We start from the raw sequence: 14124 nt of genomic DNA, 5'->3' as shown, positions 1-14124 counted from the left end.
GTACTGAAGTGTACCTAGGTGCTGTAAGTTAAATGTCACTTTACTACAGCACATATTGTGCTCCCACTAAAGTAACAATGTAAAAACGTCTTCAGGCCTGCCCCTTCAGCCTGTGTATGCAGTTTTAAAACTGCCAATTCGGCTCGTCAAAATACACTTTTTGCCAGGTCGAAACCTTCCTTTTTAGGTCGAGCGCGCAAGCGCTGTGGCCTGTTGTAATCTATCTGTGGGCTTTCAACCACGCCCACCCCATCACTATCACTCGTTAATGGGCTTGCCTTTAAAAAATCCTTTATCATCATTGGTAAATACTTTACGTTTGTCACTCCTTGGGGCAGTTTTGTTACCGCTTTGGCCAAGACCCTACTACATGGATATTTGCAAATTTGCCTATATGTTTGGCTCCGAGCAAACTTCTTTTTCCTTTTGTGTCTCTCCTTCGCGCTCATGCTCATGGGGGCCATGGCGCTTTTAATCGGCTCACTTATGTCAACTGTTTTACTTTTAATTTTCAATTTATGTGGCAAGAAAAGTCAGGTTATGAATTTACAATGCTAATAGCAATCGCGAGACCCATTGCATTGCAAATGCCTGTTAATACATATAACTCACCCATAAGGCAAGCTCTAAATTCCCTTAAGGCAGGGTGCATGTTATTAAAAAGGTGGGAGATGTGCACTTATGTTTTACATGTCCTAGGAGTGAAAACTCCCCAAAGTTGTTTTTCACTCTGGCTAGGCTGGCTCTCCCATAGAAAAACACTTGAGTTACATTATAACAACTTATCATGCTTAACTACAGTTTAAGAAAAGCTCAAATAAAAATGATTAACCGCAATGGTTACGTCGGATTGTTCATTCCTATTTTGCAAATGTCACTTTTAGAAAGTTGTCATTTTCCTGCCTGAGCCAAATGTGCCTTTCTCCCAGTTTTCAGTGTCACCTGAACGTTAATGGCCCTCTGTGATGAGATGTGCATTTCTCCAGGAAGTGAACGAGAATATGGGGAGATGTTTTTCTCCCTGTAAAGGATGTTCTGGGGTGGGGGGGCTGTATCCAACCTCTTCCTTTTATAGGAATCAGAGATGTTTTTATAGTTCTTACTATGAATTAGAATAAAATAAACGTTATTTATTTTATAAACATTACATTAATTTAAAATCACTTAGATAATATGGAGCTTAATTTTAGTAAATAAATAGACATATATTTTACTTAAAACAAAAAATCACTGAAATTTGCCAATTATTTGTAACTGACATAAGTATAACTTGCACGGTAGAGTTCAGACATCATCAGTGATGAAATATGTGTTAAGCAGGGAATTGTAGCTATGCAAGTCTACATACATTTACCGCCTGCTTGGAACAGGGCTTATTTTCTTGTCCCTTGTGTAGTCGAGGGGGACAAAGGGTGGCAGGAGGGTAGAGTTTCCTTTACTTCAGCTGTGAGGAGCTTTTCTGCTCTCCCCAGGCTGACGTTTGACGTCAGGCAAGGGCCAGACACAGCAACTGCTCCATCTGCTGCTGCCTCTCACAAGGCTCTAGGTCCAGTGTCCCAGGCTTGAAATGATCACTTCTGAGGACCCGGTAATTCCGAGCCCGGTGACAAAGTAATTGCCTAGAGCCGCGCAACACTTGTAGTTGCCTAGAGGGGATGCCTCTCCGACAAATGGTAATGGAGCCAAAGAGATAAAAATGAACTAAATTATGGGGCATGGCTAAGGCTTTGGGTTAGCTGTGTGACCTGCCCCTGTGTGTAATCAGTGCTTTATCCAGAAGGAATTGCAGATGCTAGGGAACTCTAGAGGGGAGCGCAGAGTGCGTCAAGATCACAAACAGTGTAGCAACCCCTTGCCTCATTCCATTTGTTGCACTGTGTAGTATTGCATATTGTGTGATTAATGTCACTTTCTTGTATCCGAAAGACAAGTACTGGGTTGGACAATATGTTATTGTGTTTGTTGGTTGACTGTTGAGTTCTGACCTCTTGCCCCCTGCAGGCTTGTGACAGCTCGCCCTGACTACTCTGAAAGTCAAGTGTTGAAGCAAGTACTTCAAGACGTGATGTGTATAACTTTAATATTCCTAATTTTTAAGTAGGCACTACTTTTTTTGTTGATTATCTTGTCTTGTATCGCATTGATGCATGGCTGCTTCTCCATAAACCGCTTCTGGAAGGTTGACTGGAGAGGCGTGCAGTCACGGATCTGCACATTGGCCCCATGTCAGTGGGTAAATCCACAGCCAGTTCAGCATCCTTACAAGCAGCAGTGGGGCACCTTGGCAGCAGGGCAGTCATGGTGTAGGACTGCCTCTGACCTCATCTGCCTCTTCATTGCAATCCATGCTGGTGCTGATCTGCCTGAAACCGCGTGAGACCAAACGCCCCTGAGACCCGCCATGCCTACACCCATGGAAATGATCTAGAACACTATGAGTGGGACACGTTCCCTCAATCGAGAGCAAGCTTGACCTTTACTGCCTTGGAAGAGCCACAGACCTGTGGGCCGGAACCTGGTGAAACATATTGGCTGCCTCCAAAAGAATGGTAGGGTACTGGAAACAAGATCTGCACACAGCATGTATGAGAACATGTAAAGAGGATACTAAAACTATTGATTTTGCTTTAATGATAGCTTGTCAAAAATATTGTTTGATTAATATCAGTGATTATCCCTGTGATTTTGGGTTCCACATTATTACTAGTGTACTTTGAGACATGTCTATTGCATGTCATTCCCAATGGCAGACTGGCAGGACTGAGGAATAGGTGCTCACATCCCAGATCACTTTTAAAAACCCAGTAAGAATGGGTGAGTGGCAGTCACGTGACACTTTATCTTCTGAAAGGCTGGTGGTTCAAATCCGTTCACATATCACTGAAGGGATGGCAGAGCTGGGCACAGTCATTCTCTTATGAGGATCACCAGGAAGCATTGGTTATTTTGAGCCGGTGGGTGCAGGTGGGCTCCACCGGCACTCGCTTTTGGGGACTGGCACTTATTTGTGCTGGGCCTTCGATGGGATCAACCCCCCTGGTCCTCTTGTCCAACTGGTAAAAGATCTGTCAGTGCCAGTTCTCAGCATGGCACCCTGCTGTTCTGCCTCTCCTGCCTGACGGCCTACCACGGCCCATCCAAGCATTTGTTTGTAGGGCAGAGGTGGCGCTTGGCTCAGGGTTGTCCTCACCTGCACAGTGGAATCTAACTGTTTAGGTGCCTGTTGTGTAGTTCCCCATTATGGTTAATGCATATGTTATTATATATATATATATATATATATATATATATATATATATATATATATATATATATATATATATATAAAGTTTCTAAATAGGTGTTACTGTTGGCTTTTACCTCACACTAGTCTGTGCTATTGTTATGTGCAGACTAGTAGACTGCTTTGCTACTACTTATATTTCATTTTCCAATTCAATTCAATTGAGCCTTAACATTCATTTGCATGCCACGCAAACGCATGTACTCACATTCTAAAAATGCATAGGAAAGCATTATAACATCTGCTGTGAAATTCAGGTCAGAATTTTAAGTCCCATCTGGGCCAAATCACCGTTTCATCATCTCAGTATGGATCCACTGAGCATCGATAAATCGGATAGTAGAAACAAGTTATATACAGCGCGTAGAAACAGATATATTGCAGTCCAGAGCACTACAATATAAGAACAATGCTTTTGTATTCGGCACTAGGGACATTATGGAATGTATGTAATCATGGTATCTACAAATTTTGTCTTCTGGCAAATTGTACCAGTAAGTAGAGAGCCAGCAAAAGCATCCTAGTGTCTGCTCCAAGACCCGTGATTAATATTCTCGTAGTCTTGCAGTGGTGGCTGATAACCTGTGCTGGGAGGGGGTAGGCGGAATAAACATACACACCCTCTCTCACCCATACATTCACACATCCGTGCGCACACACACACACAAACACACATCCCATTCACAACACTTACTCACAAATACACAAACATTAATACACACACGCACCAAACATTATAAAACATAAAACTTACCTGGAGCATCTCTGGAGGGAAGCCTTAGAGGTTCCAGGAGGGTTGAGACTGCCACCTCCTCTAACTAGCTTACCTTAGGTCAGTGGTTCACAACCTGTGGTCCTGGGACCTCTGGGGTCCTCTAAGCCTCCTCAGGGAGCCCACGACGGCTTAGAAAGCTAAATAATATTCACAGATTAGGTCCCTAGCTTTCAGTAGTGACTCAGTTGGGGGGGGGGGGGGGGGAGAGTCCCGGATTGCAAAAATGATTCAGTGGGGGGTCCCCAGGTTCCAGTAATGATAAAGTGGGGGGTCCACAGAAGTCAGAAGGTTGGAAACCACTGCCTTAGGTCAATGAATAAGAAGAGGCAGCAAGCCCTGCCTCGTCAAAGAGTGGGATGCCGTCAGTGACACTTGCTGACCCCACCGTTCTCTGTGATGAGGAGTCAGTGCTAAACCCTCAGCTCTGGGCACTTCAGTGCTTAAAACTGAAGCATGCAGGTCTGAGGCCATTAGTGACCCTCCCCCTTGCTATGAACAGGAGGTCCTCCAAGCACTTTGCCAGGCTGAAGACGCCATGTTCACATTGGCTGTGACATCTTTAATAGAGCAAAGTTCAACTCAGGCAGCCAGGTGTCTCCTATTTATCGCATGTGTAGTGTCTGGCTGCCTGACCTGAACATAAAGAGTGTCTGTGAGGCTGACCTTTACTCAGGCTGTGAGGCACGCTTCATGTCTACAAAAAACATGGAGTGGTGGGCAGGGCGCCCCCACCGCAAGGATGGGCCACAGCTGCTTATAGTTCTTGTGACTCGTTTCTGTTTAAACCATTATTTATTTTTCAATAATCACTTTATTTGGCTTCATCAGTCTTTTCTCGTGATGCTCTTTTGCAGTCGCGGCTGGTGATTTGTCATAGTGGTGGGAGAAGCAAAACAAAAACACACAAAATATATATATCTCAAATTCTACTTACCTAGTTGCTGCGCTGCTGCCGCGGCGCCACCGTCACACTCTAGGCACAGGCTCCCAGCCTGCCCTGCGCCAATCATGACGCTGCTCAGAGCAGCGTTATGATTGACTGGACGGCCCTGGCTTGGCGCTCCAATGCAGACTTTGAGCCTGGGCTGGCTCTGATCAACTTCCACTACACAGTGCCGGGTTGGACAGAGCCCTTGTGCGCATGTGTGTTTGGCTCTGTGCACTCCCCTCCCTGCTCGTCACCCCCACGTCCCCTCCCCTTTAGAAATAAAACGACAATAAACAGCGTTTATTGTTGTTTTGTTTCCAAAGGTTTGCAGCTCCTGCTGCTGCCGGCAAGGGGGGTTAGGGGTGACTCTCCTCCGCCCTAACAGAGGAACCGCCCCTGCTCTTTTGTCATGGAGTAATGCATTATTATACACTCGCACTAAATAAAACAGCCGACTATAATAATACAAACAATGACGGATCAACTGTAACGTTCAATAGATAGAAGATCTAAATCACCATCTTCCACTCACAGCTGTTCTTGGAAAGATTTCAGCCAAAAGCCACACAGCAAGCAGAAGCCATAGAGTTTAGGTTTCCTTAGAAGTCAGGAGATCAGGTAAGCCTGATCACACTCAAGCCTGAACCACAGGCAGGACTGCTGGACACATTATTACAGCCTCGACTCTAGAGGTTTTAGGATAATTAAGGATTTACATTTACCTCAGTTGCGACATAACAATCATTAACTGCGTAACCACTACCCTCTCTGCCCCGTAATGTCTGTGGACATGACCAAAAGACGTCACTTCACACTTTTAGGCAGTGGGTGATGGGGGGGCGGAGGAGGGGGGGACAGGAATGAAATACCTACCTGCTGGAATTGTAGAGCAGCATTTTCCCAGGGTAGTTATTTCATGTGTTTCGAGTGCTAGGCATGCCCCACTCTGCTGTCCCACCTGTTACACTCATGTGAAATTAATGTGTAATTAATCGGTGCAATGTGAGGCAGTTTGTCACTGAACGCCAGCCAGGGAATTCTGACAGAGAAAGAAACTTTTCACCCATTTCTGCTTCAAATCCAGGTAGAAAAAGTAACCTTTGTTTGCTGTTTATACGTAGCTGTCAAGTGACCCCCATCTGATGTGTGACGCCTTCAGTCACTCTGCAGAATTGACGCACGAGCCCAAACTAGCGTTCCCAGAAAGCAGTGCACTGCCGTTTACAAAACACAGGACTTGCTGAAACTGATATACACGGCCTAAGGCCACTTGGGTAGATCTTGAAGTGAGATGCGCAGAGATTGAAGCAGGTAATGTATTTCAAAGCAGGGGTCATAGGTTATATCGACACTCCTGGTTTGCAGGGGGTCCCGGATAAGCCAGCTCTATCGGTCCTTAAGATAGCTCAGTGAACAAATGCATCCATTGAACAGATCTGTAAACAGCCTGACTGCTAACCGTTCAAATCCTTTCATCCATCTGAGGTTGATAAAATGGGTTGGTTATTAAGTAACAATTGCTATCAGTGCTTCGAGGCAAGGCAGGTCATAGAGGCTGCTATATAAATCTACTATTTTTAAAATTTAGAAGTGTGATCTGAAGTAGAGCCGTCAGCGGTTCTATTTTTTTTTTTGTCAAGAACCTCAAGGATGCACGTTCAAAGAATCCGTTCTAGTGCATTACTTTAAATCAGCCGCCATACTCCACTGCTCCGAGGCTCAAGGAGCTACACATCTTGGCGGTGAACGTGGATGCTGCTTGGGTGAGTGGCAGCAACTTATTACGTATTTGCTAACTGTAAATAAGTTATGGTGGGAAAACGTAGCACAAGAACAGTGCAATAGTTTCCAAGCGAGACAGAGAGAAGGGAAGTTCGGTGCTAGCCACTGAGACGGCTCAACTCGATTTTAGTTGCTGCAGTCTTTGAGACAATTCAGTGGGGTCACGAGGAGTATGGGGAGGGGAACAGACTAAGGGTCAGTGTAGGCACAGGATGGGAAAGAATCAGATGCAGTAACCATGATGGACGGATGCCTCAGGGTGAAAAACAGAGATAGCATGTCGGGTACCAGGGGACAGTGTGAAGCAGAGGCCGGAAGGGTGCCCGAGGAGGGGAGAGCCAGTTCATCCCGGATGCTGATGAGGGTGAGAAAGAGAGCAGAGACAGAAAGTGACTGAGTTTCAGAGGGGAGGAGATGGATTGAGCTTGCAATGAATGGGTGGCAGGTGGGACTGTGACGCATAGGGCATCGTGAGGACACAACAGAGTCCATGGTGGGAGGATGGACCGCGTGGGAAGAAATTGAGGGCCTGATTTAGATTCTAGCACAGGGGAATGCCCCGTCACAAATGTGACCAATATCCCCCCGCCTTATTACGATCCCATGATATGCTATGGAGCTCGTAATAAGGCAAAGGGGGTATCCGTCATGTTTGTGACGGAGCATTCCACCACCAATATTTAAATCAGGCCCTGAGTCTGAAATGAATAGGGATAATGTGTAGGAAGGCCCTGGCTCATCTGGGACAGTGGCATTTGCAGGAGCTCCGCCTGAGCGGCGTGGTATTACTGGCCAACAAAATCATTTTGGGAAATTACATCCATGATCACATTGCAGGTCTCAATGACCTCAGGGCTGGCATTAGGAGGTTCTTGAAGATTGCCACAAACTTTAAAAGTATTCTATTCCACCATTCTGCTCCACACACTTACCTACTGGATGCCCCATCTCTCCATGTGTCCATCGAAGTTAAGAACACAAGATACTCATTTTGGTATGAAAGAAAGTGTACTCTTGTAGCCCTCTCGGTCCCTGGCCTGGATATTAATATGTTGTGTCCACAATATTCCGCTTTTCTACTCCTAACTCTTTAACCAGAGAATATGTTTCCAGTACCTTGGGGGGGATAGGGTTTAGGTGCCGGAAAGCAATGTTAAACCAGTCTTCACCACTGCATCCAAACATGAAACACCCAATCCCCACCAGCCCCAAGATACCACTTCCTACTTGGAGTGGATGGGAGTTGGGCACCTGAAAGTAGTGTTAAACCAGTGTCTACCACTGCATTGAGACATGAAATCCACATCCACCCAAAGAACCCACAATCTGCTTGGAGTGGATGAGGTTGGTTGCCTAAAAGCAGTGGTAAACCAGTGTTTCTCACTGTATCTAGACATGACCTGCTTGGAGTTGATGGGGTTGGTTGCCTAAAAGCAGTGGTAAACCAGTGTTTCTCACTGTATCTAGACATGACCTGCTTGGAGTTGATGGGGTTGGTTGCCTAAAAGCAGTGGTAAACCAGTGTTTCTCACTGTATCTAGACATGACCTGCTTGGAGTGGATGGGGGTTAGTAGTCTGGATGCAGTAGTAAGCCACTGTTTACCATAGCATTCAAACACCCAAATGCAGTCTAACCAAGGATGTACCTCTAACTTCTTCAAATTGATGTGGTTTTAGGTCTGGATGCAGTGCTACACTGCTGTTTTGCCACTGAGTCCAGTAGTGATAAGGCACTGTTTACCACCGCATCCAGACACCTAAAACTTGCCCATTTCAGGGTCCTACTCCCAACTCCTGGCTTCTAATCTCAGTGTGACCAGTTAGGGCCTCACTTAGAGTTCAGTGGACAGGTTACTCCATCCCGTCAGGCCCTCAATCTCCCTGTGTCTAAATATGCAAAATGTAATTGCAAATATTTGAAAAATACTTCTAATTGTGTGATTCAATAAAAGAAAATGTCCACATATTTTACATGATCTTGGATGATGTATATCTGGACTTGACACTTTCAGACACATTTTGTAGTAATACATCACCTTTAATGCGATAATGGCTTCTTGGCATATTTAAAGCCAGCATGTTAACAATTAGCTTGGACTGGTGCCCATAAAGAAAGAGGGCAGAGAGAACACTTAAGTACCAACTGGAGCCAGAGAACAGATAATGAAGTCAGACAGCTAATATGAACATTCTCAGAAATGAAACCTATCTGCTTTGCGGAAAGTTCACTCCCTTTTGCCCCCGACAACAAGTAAAGAGGGAATGCAGATAATGTTGCTTTGCAGAAAAGGGAGAGGTATTCATTCGTAGTCGCCGGTAATCTGATTTAAGACCCTGCAGTAGTCAAGGGACCCAACCAAAGTCAGTCTGCCGGGACAAGAGGCCAACTGCTTCTCAAGCAAGAGAGTTTCATATGGATGTGGTGAGAGTGAGGAAACAACCTTTGCTTTAGGGTGTAATGCTTGTTTGTAGGACTCCTATCAGGTTTCCATGCACCAGTGAAAACAGAAAAAGAACTCATACACACAACCATACAATGCAAAATGCTCTTTATCAGAGGACTTCAAGGGGCACTAAGAATCAGCGGGTACAGAACCATTACTTGCCAAAGAGAAAAACAATTTGCTGGTAGAGAGTAAGGAGAAGCTTTAGGAAGTGAAACAATACCAGGTTTAGATGCCTACATTTCCAACCATCATTTGGTCCTTCAAACCATTCAGCAACAAACAGCAGGCTGCCTCTTAGCAGAGGTGCCTCCTGCCTGCTTGGAGCCAAGCTGCTGACACTCGAAAGTCCACCCTAGCAGACCAATCCCTGGAACTATCAAAGTTATGAGTACTGTGTCTCTAGTGCAACTATTCCTTACACTCACCAGGGAACACTAAGCTAACAGTATAGTTGCTCCACAGATTCCAATGTGTGAATTTCCACATGCAGGCAAGGTGAGGCTATAACATCTCTTGAGATGCTCTGTTCATTAGACCTGGCCCATACAATTTCATGTTGTAGACGTGTACAAAACGGAATGCTTGATCTCATTTTATATTGTCTGGGGGGAAATGCTGATTGTTTGATCAGGTATTTAATTGGTGTGTGGCACGAGCCATGTACCCTTGATCCTGGCCTGATTCCATACAGCAGGAACATTCCTCTGTACTGTACTGCTTGAAATGGAAACAAAAAATGCAGGTTATCACTTCCTCAGGAGTACCTCTTTGCTATTGAGAACTACAGGTCCTCGCTTGTTGAAAGTACTGCATGAGCAGTGTTGGTAGTCTCTCCTTCAAACTAAAGAAGTACTGGTATCAGACAATACCTGTTCCTTTGAAATGCTAGATTTCTGATTTCACCTGCCTTGGCCCCAGTATGCCTGTCAGGAAATAAGCCTTTAGACCAGAGTTTCTGTAGAGTGGTATGCCTTTGCTTGATAGACCCACCTAGATGCACATTTCTATCTCTACTTACTGCAAAGTGTTCAGAACAAGCACTTAAAGTAACCAGGGCCACAGTTTACAGCGGGGAAGCTAGGGGTGTAACTTGCCTGTGGTTAGGGTGATAGTAGAAGGTGCTGATGCAGAGATGACTTTTGCAAACAAATGAACATTATGCTTGTTCAGTACTTTGAATGCTGACCGGATTGACATCATCCATCTAGTGTTTTTTTCTTTGCTTCCTTTAGAATGTCACCAGGTGATCAGAAGAAAATATGAGCTTTCTTTGCAGTATCCAGGACCAAAGATGATGAGTAGCCTACTAACAAACGAGCTAAAGAGGACTGTGCTCCTAAAACGGATGAAGGGAGCAGTGGGGATTGTGAAGGGCGAGAGAAGGCACTAGATGAGTTTGAACCCGCAACCAGCAGCCCTGTGCTCATCCCTACGGGTGTGGAGGCAGATGACCGTTTCCTCAGAGATGAGTACCACAGTGGTAATCTTGAAACCGAGGAAACCGCAAGCAATCTGCAACATCACACTTTAACCAAATGCAGATACAGTTTTTCCTGAGACGTGTTTGGCCTAAATGTTAGAAACACAATTGTTTATCATAAAGTCATTTAGTTTAGGACACAGAAACCTCATGGAATGAAACTGTCCAAGGAAATAATTAAGTCAACGTTATGCTCATGTGATGCAGTACAGAGAAACAGAAGAATTCTGTGAGGAAAAAAGCTGACCATGCACAAAGGAAAGCAGACATCACCGCTTCAAGAAGCTTAGAACAAGCAAAAAAAAAGCCTTTTCACTACAAGTAGCTTCAAGAGCTCAATCAGAACAAATATTAACAACAGCTAGAATATTTTAGCTACCGTCTAAGGAGGCAAAGCGAAACAGGCCTCTCTACGGTTTTGAAACAGATAAATTGCCATCAGTTGAGTGGACTGAATATGGTCTGAATTTTGCACTCCTCTGCATCCTGTTCAAATGTACAGCAACAAATATCCTCAAAAATGGAAAGAAAGATGTTTGACAGCATAGCTGAGCTTTCCCCCAAGGCGATCCATCTGCTGGAAGAGGCCACCGCTTTGAGTTAGAAAAGTGCTTTAATTGTGCACATGCTAATGCAGTTAACTGACATGGAGTCTGCAAATTAAATTTGATTTCCTCACTGAGCATATTAAACAGATTACTGTCTACACCAAAATAGACACCGTTTCCACAATAGAGGATTTTATAAATGTAGCGCTTAGTTTCCATTGCTGGTGATGGAGCATCTATGACGTTTTGGTGATAATAGGTTTGTTGTAAAGATATTCCAAAAAAGACCTGCTCCCAATGTCATAGACGTGTTGTAGTCGGTGATATCATGAAAGATGCTTGCGTTACAAAACATTTAGAACCTTGCTTGTTAAGCTGTATTCTCCATGCAGCACATCTGTAAAAACGTTTGAAGCTGAAAGAATGTGCAGAAACACTGGCATTCAGCTTTACAACAGGTAGAGTGTTAGATACTCGCTGATTTGCATCACGTTTCATAGGAGGAGAGACAGTATGTAATACTGGTGATGCTGTCTTCAGTGACTTTACTATGGGAGCTGGTAATGGTTCCTATAAGCTCACCATGGAGTATGTGCACAGGCCTAATTAAGTGATTATCATCTCCCTTGTTTGTCGCTAATCTAAGCATCATTTCTGATGCTCCTCATGAGCCATCAGAGCTACCTCTAGAGTTACAGAAACGTGAAATCATGATCATTGATATTCATCATGCTATTTGCTGACAGATGTCAGGGTTTGAGGCAAAAGTAAATGAGGAAGGGAAATATTTGCATTGTAAAAAGGCCATTGAAGACATTACGTTCCGAGATATAACACTGCAAGGTGAAAAGACCACCAATAAAATAATTGAGCAGGGTCAGCTTTTTCGAAGCCTTGCAGAAAAATTACAAAATTGTTTGTTATCCACAGGTCGGGTTTGACAAATTGATCAATGAATTGAAAGCTGTGGACAGACAGTCCTAGCCTGAAGAACTGCCTACCCTTTTCAAAGGAAGTGAAACCTTCTCTCTGTGTGAAAGATTCGGCCTTGGAGACAATACAAGGTTATATGAGTATAAAGAATGTGGCGGCGAGGAAATAAAAGGAAGTATAAGGAGCTTTTGAAAGCTGTGAACATTGTTCCCATTTCCACAGCAGAATGTGAGGGAGGATTTTCCAGTCGCTGTTGACTGACGCCACATCTTTGATGTTGTTAAATCTTTGTGGCCCAGCATCGAATATATGCAACCTCATCCCTAATGTTAAGTCATGGCTTGCAAAAGGATGAAGAGCTGCTGATGACGCTTGAAGCCAGACAAGAATAGAGTCACCACAAGCAATTTAGATTCTTTGGGACACATAGGCGTGAATCTGCCTGGCGATGTTCCATTGCTACAAGTTACATTTAGAATTAGCGAAAAGTTGACAAAGTACATTTTTTTTTATATATATATATATATATATATATATATATATATATATATATATATATAAAAATGTAGATATATTTTATGTATTCTTCTGTTGTATATATTTTGATTTGTATATGTCATATTTATATTTTTTATTTTATAATATGTACTTATGTTGACTTAATTTGCATATCTGAAGTTTCTTTTTATTGGCTGTTTATATTGTCCTTATTTGTTTTTGTCGGTTTTTCATTTGCTTTTGTCTGTTTTGATTTCATTTTCATTATGTTTCTTTAAAGAGGTCTTTAATTAAAAGGTTCTGATGTAAGTTATATATCAACCCTGTGTCATGCAAAAACAGCTGGAAAAGGGTATGTTCAATTGTTATTCTTATTCATGAATTTCCAAAGAAGGCGTGGATGTTTCTCCATTTATTTTCCTAAAGTTTGTTCCTCTGAAAAGACCTCCCTGTCATCAACTGACTCACCACCTTCCACCATTGATAACTGTTTCTTTTGTGTGAATTACTAATTTAGCTAAATTGAATGTGTCAGGGTTTGTTGTTTTGTACTCCTGGTTATATTTGCCACATTATACACATTTGGGTTTGATTACGTGTTTGGACCTGTAGGATTCAGGACCACGTACCTCTTCACATCTCCTTGCCCAAAGTCACGGCAGTACTGGAATATTTCATGAGTACCTTTTCAGAGTACCCTTTTAATGTGTGTGTCTTTTAATTTAAGTGAAAGCTGGGCTGTAAAATTCACCATTTAGCCCTTTTTTTTAAAAATGATCTTCAAATGAAAGCTCACCTTCCAAAATTCTTCTTTAAGAGAGGCGGGATCACTAGCTGCATTGCCATTGGGCTTCTACTTTGTGCATTACGCATGCAGCAGAGAGTGGGGCCAGTAGGTGGAGTTAGCAGAGAAACTAGGTGGCACTAAAAATACTGCCACCCGCACTTTCTTTTTTTTTTTTTTTTTTCTTACAAATTAATCACCACCTGTAAAATTTCATCTGGGATGGGGGAAGAATCAGTGGTTATATCAGTTGTGCATTTTGAAATGTAATAAGGTTGGTGCTGAGTAAGTTACCGCCTGCAGGCCCTTATTTATTTGTCTTTCCTTCCTACCTCCCAACACTACTGCATCACATTACAAATTATGAAAACATAAAAACATGTAGTGGGTGCATTTGTTTAACGCAGTTTCACCCTGAGAGGATATTGTCAGACAACAGATGGTAGTTACCAAGCTCAGTATTACGCAGTCAATCAAACTTGGAAAGTATGCAAGACTGATATATTGTCACAGGATCAAATCCTAGCAGGTCCCCTCAAATATGTATCCATGCAGTGGGTCATTAGTAGTCTGAGCCCCCACCCTTATTTTGATGCACTCATTTTTACAGAATATAACGGCCTGTACCTAAAATATATATTTTACTCCTACTTTAAGAAACAAGG

At 43.3% G+C, this 14124-nt stretch overlaps 1 protein-coding gene across 1 annotated transcript in view; it reads left to right on the top strand.

The window, feature by feature from the left end:
* Nucleotides 1-14124, top strand: part of TTLL11 (tubulin tyrosine ligase like 11) — a 490512-nt gene that overhangs the window by 93528 nt on the left and 382860 nt on the right. The gene's annotated exons all lie outside the window — the stretch shown is intronic.

The sequence above is a fragment of the Pleurodeles waltl genome, chromosome 6, assembly GCF_031143425.1.
Source record: "Pleurodeles waltl isolate 20211129_DDA chromosome 6, aPleWal1.hap1.20221129, whole genome shotgun sequence".
Taxonomy (NCBI): domain Eukaryota; kingdom Metazoa; phylum Chordata; class Amphibia; order Caudata; family Salamandridae; genus Pleurodeles; species Pleurodeles waltl.
Note: the sequence above shows the minus strand (reverse complement) of the source record. Positions and strands in the feature narration are given on the sequence as shown.